This window comes from Myotis myotis, unplaced genomic scaffold (assembly GCF_014108235.1).
Source record: "Myotis myotis isolate mMyoMyo1 unplaced genomic scaffold, mMyoMyo1.p scaffold_m19_p_15, whole genome shotgun sequence".
Lineage (NCBI taxonomy): Eukaryota > Metazoa > Chordata > Mammalia > Chiroptera > Vespertilionidae > Myotis > Myotis myotis.
In genome coordinates, this window is record NW_023416319.1 from 19907304 (window position 1) to 19918134 (window position 10831).

Here is a 10831-nt window from a genome sequence, read left to right on the forward strand (position 1 = left end):
AATTTTGCTGTGAGCCTAAAACTGCACTAAAAAAATAAAATGTGTTGAAAACAAAAAGGTTTTAAAAGGATATGAGAAAACAAATAGTTCATTTCCTGCCTGTTAACAAGGCCTGGTGACAGGGATGCCGCGTTCAGGGACATGCACTGGAAGATGGAGAAGCCCTGGCCCATGGGCTGCGGGGGACCACGAGCAGGGTAGTGAGGATGGTCCACTGAGGTGCAGGCAACGCAGGGGTGTAATTTCAGATCATTTAAAATCAATAGTGCCCTGGCCGGTGTGGCTCAGTGGATAGAGCATCAGCCTGCAGACTGAAGGGTCCCTGGTTCAATTGTGGTCAAGGGCACACGCCCGGGTTGCAACTCGATCCCCAGTAGGGGGCATGCAGGAGGCAGCCGATCAATGATTCTCTCTCATCATTGATGTTTCTATCTTTCTCCCTCTCCCTTTCTCTCTGAAATCAATAAAAATATATCTTAAAAAATAATAAAATCAATAGTAAAACAAAGCAAGAGCTGGTCTCCATTTTATTATCACCAAGCAGAAATTTTAAACTCTATAGTTTTAAACAATATCAGATAAAATACCCCTTCACTAAAAAAAGAATCTGTTGCTGGTCTAAATTCTAAACAAGAACTTAGTTCCAAACAGGAACGGTGGTTACTTTGGGGCTTTAACACATGTTAACTTCCAATTAGCATATTTTTATTACTTATCCTTCAGTAAGCGCCATATTCTGACTGACAGTAATTCAGGAAGCCCCCGGTTATTTGGGAAGCCTGTGACACACAGATGTAGAACCCATGTGAATTTTTTGTTTTTAATTAACAGACTATTTTTTAGAGCAGTTTTAGGTTTACAGACAAATTTAGTGCACACAGCTTCCACTATTATTAACATCTTCCATTACTGTGGTACATTTGCTATAATGGATGAACCAATCTGATACATTATTATTCGCTAAAGCCCATCATTTATGTGAGAGTTCACTCTTCGCATTGTATGTCCTATGAATTTTTTAAAAATATGTTTTATTGATTTTTCACAGAGAGGAAGGGAGAGGGATAGAGAGTTAGAAACATCCATGAGAGAGAAACATCGATCAGCTGTCTCCTGCACACCCCCGACTGGGGATGTGCCTGCAACCAAGGTACAGCCCTTGACAGGAATCGAACCTGGGACTCCTCAGTCCACAGGCCGACGCTCTAGCCACTGAGCCTAACTGGTCAGGGCTGTCCTATGAATTTTTACAAATGTGCAAGGTACCCCCAGTCTAGTATCTTTTCTAACAGTTTCACTGCCCTAAAACCCCTGTGCTCCACCCGTTCATCCCTCCCTGCCCGTGGCAGCCACTGATTGTCTTACTCTCGTGCCGGGAGCCGGTCCATGCTTGCTGTTTCAAGGGACCTGGCATATATGGCATACTGTTCTTAATATGTTTGCTCACCTTCTTAGCACTATGTGTTTTAACCAAGGTCTCTGAGAAAGGTTGTTTCCCCAGGTAGGGATTTTCCCCTGGAGTTAGGGAGGGAATAAAACCTCTTAACTAGTGCCAGGTGGGTAATTAATCACTTTACGAACAATCATGCTTAAGCTACATAATCTTTACTCCCTGGAATGGAGATAAGAAACGCCCTAACCTTTGTAATAGAGATTGATAGGATTGAATCAACTGGTATAAATACAGATGTAATAAGACAGCAAGACACAGAACTTAGAATACGGAACCAAGAGAGCCAGAACTTAGAACACAGAGCTTAGAACACAGAACTAAGAAGACAGAACCTACACAGAACGAGAGACAGAAGAACTTCGCTGGAGAGAACATGGCAAAAGATCCTGGACTGAACCTGACTACAGAAATGGGCAAGAGAACCTGACTAGAACCTGGTGACTGAACCTGGCTGGAGAACCTGCACAGAACCTGCCTGGAGAACCTAGCAAGAGAACATGGACACAGAACCTGGCTGGAGAACCTAGCGAGGGAACATGGTAACAGAACCTGGCTGGAGGTCCGAACCAGAACTTCGCTGGAGATCCAGACCAGAACTTGGCTGGAGATCCTGGCTAGAGATCCTGGCTAGGCTGCTGATCAACTGAACGCTGTCTCCGTGTCATTCCTTCTTCGCCGACTCCGTCCACACCTTTGGGGACCCCTGGACCTTCTGGTGCAGCTTGGACTTTTCCAGAACGTTACGTAGTTGGGGTCCTGCAGGATGTGGCCTTTTCAGATGGGCTTCTTCCCTTTCGTAGCACTCACGGAAGATGCCTCTGAGTCTTTTCATGGCTTGAACGCTCATTTCTTTTCCTCACGGAGTGAATTCCATTGTCTGGATGTACTGTCTGTCCGTTCACCTGCTGACGGGCATCTTGCTCATGTTTCTAGAATAAGTTCCTAACTGCTCAGGCTCATTCGCGCTCGCTTCAGGTGCAGCTTGTGTCCCCAAACCTAAGGGACTGCACATTTCTGCACTTAAACAGCACATTCAGATTTAAAAATGAGAGCCCGCTGAGTCTGAAAACAAAAGAACAGAACTTGAGTTCCTTCCACATCCTAAGGACCACTTGGAGGTTTGCCTTGTGTTTAAAATCGAAAACGGGGATGCAGAGTAGGAGCTGAGAACTGGGGTGCTTTTGCTTGGTAAGCACAACTTTGGTAAAATATTCAACTGAATTCAAACAATGTCTTTAAACCTGAAAGATCTTCTGTGTTTGTTTTTTTCAAAACCAAGGGACAAATTAAAGTAACTATTACTGATAATGACATGATTATTAGTTTAAAATATTTTTGTCCTGTTGGTATTTCTAAGATGGCCCCCGAGATTCCCGCCCCTCGGTGTACGTGGCCTGGATAAGTGGCCTCCCTTTGTGAGTGGGTGGGGCCAGCAAATATAACAGCATATTTCCTCATTTAACTTTGAGATCATCCACAGGAGACGGTCTGGGTGGGCCTCACCTAATCAGCTGAGCCTTTTTAACGGAGGTGAGATGGCAGAGAGGTCTTTCCTGCTGGCTTTGAAGATGCAGCCTGCCTGCGCTCCACAGCTGCCAAGAAATTAATTCTGCGAAAAATCACGTGACTTTGGAAGAGGACCTCAAGCCGAAATGACACTCACTCCCCACTGATGCCTTGATTGCAGCTTTGTGAGACCCTAAGCGGAGGACCCAGCTAACCTGTGCCTGGGCTCCTGACCCACAGAGCTGTCACATGATAAACATGTGTTGTCCTAAACCGCTAAGTTTGTGGACATCTGCTGTAGCAGCAACGGAAAACCAACACACATGCCTAAGGCCTCACAGCTGGCCAGAGGCAGAGCGAGGACGGACACAGCCCAGCGCTCAGACTGTGCAGGGGTCCTTATCACTGCTTTGCAGATGCCGGAACGGAGCAGTCAGGTGTCTCAGCCAACCAAGGCCACAGAGCTGGGAAGTGACCAAGCCAGACGAGAAGCCAGGCCCGCCTGACTCCAGGCCTCCGGTGGGTTTGCTCCGTGGATGGTCCTGCCGGAGCCGAGGGATTACACGCCCTCCCTGCTGTCACTGCCAGGTCCTTATGGTGATTCTGGTAAGACAGGAGCCCGTGGCTCAGAAGGGCAGTTCCCACTCAGACTCACAGGCTGGCTCCACTCAATCCCACGTGGTCGTCTAGGTGAACACAGGCCCCAGTCTCGCCTACCCCAGCCCTCTCTTTATTTCCTTCCCGTCACATTTGCAATTACTCCATCTTACCTTGTCCTAGCCCCCGACTCAAATGTCAGCCCTTTGAAAGTCCATATCTGACCTGGGCGCCCAGTGCCTGCCAGGTGCCAGGCACATGACAGGTACGCAAGGAACTATTACTGATTATTACATGATTGCTGAATGGATTGTGGAGTGAACGACAATGGCTTCAGTTCCTCTGGATCCCAAGGGAGGCAGGGGCTGAGATCAGACATCTCTGGCCCAGAAAACACCACCCTTTCTCTTCCTTTTCCACAACCCCATCTCCCGGGCTCTAGCGCTCCAGAGATGACTCCCTTGGTGGGAGGCAACGCCCCCAATCTTGCCAGCTCTGCTCCAAGTCATCCCACTCCGCCCCACCCAGGAGTACCCCCTGCCAGGCCTCCTGGAGCTTCCCAGGTTCCCAGACACAGCACCTGCTCCCTCTGCTGGTGAAAGCAGGTAAGTGCATGGAGATCCCTCCAGGCTGAGACCCTGAAAACGCTGGGAAGGCAGGAGGGAGAGGCTTGAAGGAGCTCCCAGCCAGGAAGTCTGGCTTCAGTCTCGCCTGTAGAGGGGCCCCCTTGCCCTGAGGCTCAGCCCCTACCCTCAGGGCTGGCAAAGCAACCACATGCCTCAGACGCTCTGTCTTTGGTGAGCAAGGCCTCAACGGAGGACTCCAGACCAGGAAGGGGGACATTGCTCCCACCAGGAGAGCACGTTACCAGCGGGAAGGCAGCCCCGAGAGCTACCTGGCCCCACCCCTGACAAAAACAGCACCACACATCCTCTTCCTCCTTTTTGCAGCAGCCAGGCAGATGGATACCCGCTTCTACCATACAGATGAGGAAACTGAGACACAAAGCAGTGGGCTCAGAATTCAAGCCCAGCTCAATGTGGCTCTAAAAATCCCTGCTCTTCCCATACCCGAACGTGTGTGCATCACCAAGTGTTTCTAATCCTTCATCCAAGGAGGACTTGTTACCCTAGGTCAGTGGTTCTCAACCTTGGCTGCACATTAGAATCACCTGGGAAATTTAAAAAGATTCCCAGGTGATTCTCATGTGCAGCTCGGCGTGGCTGACGCTGGTGGTGTCTGGGGTAGGGAATGGCCTGGCCCCAGATTGAGCGAGTCACTTACCTCTCTGAGCCACTGTATTTTAATCCATAAAAGAAGCATAATTCCTGATTTAGAAAGTAGTTGTGGGGATTCGCCATCGCGTGTCAGGTTCCCAGCACCTAGGCACAGAAGAGCTGTTATTGTTGTGTTGTTGTCATGTTACTGCATGTGTCTGTCTCTGACATGGTCCCTCCCCCTGAGGGTGGGCTGGCCTCGGCGACTTCCTTCCAATGAGTAGAATGAAGTGGAAGTGGTGGTGTGTGACGACAGAGAGCCGGCCATGAGAAGGGCTGCACTTCCGCTGGGGCCGCTGCTGAATCGCTCACCCCGGGGAAGCCAGCCACCACGCCATGGGGACACTCAAGCTGCCTGCAGGACCTCTGGCCAGCCGCCAGCCACACTGAGTGAACCGGGAGCAATCCTCCAGCCCCGGGCGAGCCTTCTGATAACAGCAGCCCCGCCAACATCTCAACATCTTGGCTGCAGCCTCCTGAGAGACCCTGAGTCACAAACCCAGGTCCATGTGGCTCTAAATATCCCTGAGTCAGACACTCCTGGATTCCTGACTCACAGGCACTGTGAGGTCATAAATGTTTGCTGTTTAAATTTGTTGTTTTTAGTTATAAAAGTATAACACATGCCCTTTATCATCAGCATCCTTGGACCAGCAAACTCTTTGGGGTCCAGCTGCCCCGGTCTCCTCCATATCTGTGGTCACAGAGATTGAAAAGGTCCAGCCCTGGGAGCTGGCCATGAAGGAAGGAATAAGGACTAACATTTACTGAGCACTTGTATCTGCCAGGCACTGAGCTAAGCACTTTACATTTATTTCCCTAACAAAATCCCAACAGGGGAATATGATCGTCCTCATTATACAGATGGGGAAACCAAGGTGCCAAAAGGTTGAGTGGCCCACCCAAGATTACACAGGAAGGTAGCAGGCCTGGGACTTGAATCTAAGTCCATAATTCCACCCAGATATTGCATGGCCCCCTGAAGGGCAGAGTGGCTCAGGGGCCTATTCCTGCCTCCCATCCCACCCCAGTTCCCACCACCATCACCACCATCACCACCACCCACTTGCTGTCCAGTGAGAGGACTGCTCAGCCGGTTGTCCCTTGGCCCAGCAGTGCCTCTTCCCTTTCCCTGCTGTTAGGTGAGCCCACCCCTCACCTGCTCCAGGACTGGTCACGTTTATGGTGAAAGAGCATCTAGTCTGGTCCCCCTCCCATCCGTTCAGACCTAGAGGCAGGCCCAGAGAGGTACAGTGGCTTATCTAGGGCAAGGGAGGAAGCACTGAGGCCGGAACCCAGGTCTCCTGGCTCCTCTCAACCTGGCCTGCACCCAGGGACTGCCTATCCCAGCTTTCCCTGACCCAGTGCCCATTGTAGACTCCGCCCACCCCCACCTCGGATTGGAACCTGAGGCCAAACTTCCCAGCATCCTCCACTGCCAGACCCTGAGGGAGCCCGGAGGAGGGGACTTATCTCCACCTGGGAGGGGGTGGTGTCTCACCCCACCCCCAGCCTCCCCACCAGGCAGCCTTGATTAATGAGCCGGTGCTATCTTATCTCCCAGCTGCAGCAGTTAAGGATTAATAGGTGGTGGCGGGACTCTGGGAGGGCACATTCTGCCCCCCAGATCAACCTAAGAGCTGACGGGAGGGTGGGGAGCGGGAGGAGAGGGGACCAAAAGGGTCTGTTCTCTAGCTGCCATCTTGCTCTCCTACCTGAACCAAACTGGCTGAGTTACCACCCAATGTGGAAAGCCCAGGGCAGGTGGGGGCTCAATCAACGGTAGCCGTTGTTACCGTCTGCCATTGTTAGCTCTCGGAGGCCTTGGGCTGTGCCTACCTTGGGGTTGAGCTGCCCCACTTTGCCAGCCAGTCTTCACCAGGGGACAGCCCGGGGGCTGACTAGAAAGTCACCTCCCCCCTCTGCCTCGGGGTGCCTCATCTCTAACATGGGCACAGGTTTGGAAGCAGGGTCGCAGATCTAAGGTCATTTTATTGAGCGATTTGAGAATGGGTTCTGGGGTTTACTTATCCTGCTGTTAGGCGTCAGCAAACAGCCTCGATCCCCACGCCTGTAACGGCGGTAAGGCGATCTCTGCTTTTTGCCCTCCACACAGCACTGTTAGGCCGAAACAACTTCTGGAAAGGCCCATCGGGACTGTCCCATGTCATGCTGAGATGTGGGCTTTGGGATTCCAGAGGGGGTCAGACCCCAAATTCTGACCGATGGGCTCATGTTGATGTGTGTTGCTGCTCACAGAACCAGCCCCAAATGCAGGCTCAGCTCCGGGAGAAAGGCTGCCAGTTACAGGGTCACAGTTTAGGGCTGAGAAAGGGGTACCAGGTGAGACAGAGAGACTCCATCTAACCTTGAGCCAGGGCCAGCATGCCTACAGTCAGCCAATTACTCCACCAGGGCCATGCAGGGGCCAGACTCGGAACCCATGGAGGACTCCACCAATCTCAGACCTGGGCTCAGGGGACTCCCAGCAATCTCTTCCCTGGCTTTCTCAAGAAACACATGGTCACCATAGAGTGGGGAGGAAAGATATGAAGATGAGTGAGGTCTGGAGAGGGAGAGAGGGAGAAGGGAGGGGGAGAGGGGAGGTGGAGGTGGACTTTCAGAGGAGTAGCTAGAACAAGGGGAGAATGGAGGGATGGAATGAGAGAGGAGGAAAGAAAAACAGATGGATAAAAGGGGGAGTGAATGAATGGAAGAAAGGATGTTAAAAGGAAGGGGTAAAGAGATGGACAGATGAGGGGAGGCATGAAAAGGGGAATGTCAGTCTCACTGGCCCCATCCCTGTGGCAGGGCACAGCCAGCAGGGAGCCCAGCAGAACACTCTATTCCAGGACACACAGACTGACTCTTTGGGGCCCCAGAGAGCCAGTCCCCCCGCCCCCACTCCAAAGACATTCCTAGGACCACTCCTTCCCCTTCCCTCTCTGCCTCTTCCCACTGCCCCTTCCCAAAGGGCAAAGGGCAGCACAGCCGAGGAAAGCTATCTGCTATCAGCCCCATTTATCCCAGCCTGTTTACTCTGGGTCTGCAATTAACAGAGGCTCCTTCCCAGATCAATTAATAGTGGGGGGCCCAAAGAGGGCCCCAGGAGCCCCGGCAGGCCAGGTTACTCATTGATAAACGATGGGAAATTGGTGGAGGTTACTCCCTAATCCTGTTCCGAGGTGTCCCATCTGCCACCCTTTCCTGACTCCCAAAGAGGCATCCACGTTCCAGGCGGCTCTCAGTTGAGCAAGGCTGACGTGGGATGGCACTAGAAAGCTGCCTCATGGTGTGGGAGTCTGTGCACATCTGTGCGGGTCTGTGTGGGTGCAGCGGGGGTCCTGGATCTGCCTCCATCTGGGCAGCTTCTGGATCAAGCTAAAAAGACTGTGTAGCCTAGTGGTGAAGATCATGGGCCCTAAGAAGGGACCAGACCCAAGTTCATAGACCCATCCCTTCCCACTTCCCAGCTGTGTGACCTTGAGCTAGTGACTTAATCACTCTGAGCCTTAGTCTTCCCCTCTGTAAACAGGGATCATGGTAGGACAGACCTACATCAAGGGCTGCTGCGGGGACGGGACAAGTTAGCACCCATAACACAAGTAGCGTGGTAGTCATTGGCCACAGCTGCAGGCTCCTTCGGGGAACCTGGGGCACCCTTCTCAGCGTCCAGGCTTCTGCTCGCCCACGGGGACCCTCAGCTATCAGCAGGCATTTGGAGGTGCTGTTTCCTCACTTGCCTGGAAGTTCAGAGGTGCTGGTTGTCCAACACAGTGGCCACCAGCCACGTGAGCTGTTTAAATTTAAATTAACTAAAATTAATATTACTCAGCCCTTTGAAAGGAATGCAGTACTGATACACACTACACTGTGGGTGGACCTCAAAAACATTCTGTTGCCCTAGCCAGTTTGGCTCCGTGGATAGAGTGTGGGCCTACGGACCAAGGGGTCCTGGGTTCGATTCCGGTCAAGGGCATATTCCTCGGTTGTAGCTCCTACCCAGCCTGGCCCCAGTCAGGGCTTGTGCAGGAAGCAACCAATCTCTCGCATGGTTTCTCTCACATTGATATTGCTTTCTTTCTCTCTTCCACTCGCTCTAAAAACAAAACAAACAACAAAAACAAAAAACATTCTGTTAAGTGAAAGAAGCCAGACACAAAAGATCACCCGCTAGATGACTGCATTTACACGAAATGTCCAGAAGAGGCAAATCCATAGAGACAGAGAGTGGCTTGGTGGTTTCCGGGGACTGGGGGAAGGGCCATGGGAGAAACTGCTTCATGCGAACAGCTTCCTTGCGGGGGGACAAAAGCGTGTTGTGACCGGATAGAAGTGGTGGTTGCGTATCACTGTGAATGCATAGGTGCCACTGGATTGTCCGCTCTAAAATGGTTAATTTTCGTTCTGTAAATTTCATCTCTCTGAAAAAAACGGTGTTATCATTTAAAACCTGGTTCCTCAGTAGCACTAGTCACGTTCCACGTGCTCAGTAGCCACATGTGGTTAGCGACTACTGCCTTGGGGAGCACAGATATAGAAAATGTCGGTCATTGCAGAGTTTTATTCAACAAACTTGACCTTTAGGTCCTCAAACAATGAGAGGAATAAAATCTCTTCATAGACATGATCTCATCTGGGCCTCTCAATAGACGGGCATTATTATTTTCCTCTAAGAGACGGGGAAATTGGGACTCAGAGAGGGTCAGTGTAACCCCAAGGTTGCACAGGAAGTGGCAGGCCAGGGACTTGTACTGGGGTCTTGCATCGAGGGGTCCTTTCTGCCTCCCTCAGACATGAGCGTGGGCCCAGGAAGTAACAACCGGACTCTCTGTCTGGCTGTCCTGCCCATGTATCTAACCCTTGGTTTCCTCTCAGACTTGCTTTCCCTGAAAGGGGCCCTGGCAGCAGGTGAAGGCGGGAAAGGGTGTGAAAGTGTGCGGTCTGGACGCTGAAGGGTAATGATTCCTGTTTGTTTGCAAAAACTGTGGGGAAGAGGACTTATTGCCAAGCGATTTGGAATTTTAACAAAAATTCCAGGAAGTCAGAGGCTGGGTAATGCGAGTGGAGGGGAAAGAATGCACCTTTTCCTAACCCGGAGTTGCCTGGCCACATCACTCGGTCAAGAGTGCATGGGCCTCTTGGTCTCTGACCCTGGGCTGTCTGCAGAGCCCTCCAGGGTGGGCTGGGAGGGACACATCTCAGGCTAAAAAGACCTAAACCTTTTCCTGACCTTGGCACCATCCACACTCATGGGACAGTGGGAAAGCATGGAGTCAGAGCCTTGTTTAATTCCAGCTCCATCATTACCGCCTGGGTGCCCCTGAGTAAGCTACTTAACTCCACTGAGCCTCAGTTTCCTCATCTGTAAAATGGGGACTGACTGTGCACAGCTCCCTCCGATGAAACAAAATAACAGATGTGACTCCCAAACACCCTATAAAGGTGAATCATTCCCATCAGGACCCCAGCAGTTCTCAGCTGCATCAGGATCTCTCCTCCAGCACCAGCCCCGGGCAAGTCTTAAGACTCAAGTCCTCATTAATAATGACACTAATAATAGCACCATGTCAGACTGAGGGGGGAGGGAGGGGGAGGGGTGATTATGAACTCCCAGATGGAGAGATGGGCTGGCTGTCCGGCCTGTATTTGGAATGTGTGCACTGGCGTCAGATCCATCCGGAAGTGTCCCAGCTCAGTGACCTTGGGCAAGTTCCCTAATCACTTCTGATTTCTCACCTGTAAATGGAGATGACAATAACATCAATTCTTGGCATTGTGGAGAGGTTTAAATGAGATAATAAAGCACTTAGCACAGTGCCTAGACAGGCAAATGCCTGCTAACATCACTATTAATCAGAGCCCTGAGCTGGGTGCTGAGCAAGGTAAGATGGACATGCACCGACTGACTAAACATATCCACAGGCAGAGGGGCAGGCTGTGTGGAGATTCCAGAAGGGAGAGTTCTCATTTCAGCCTCAAGGAGGCCCAGGAGCCT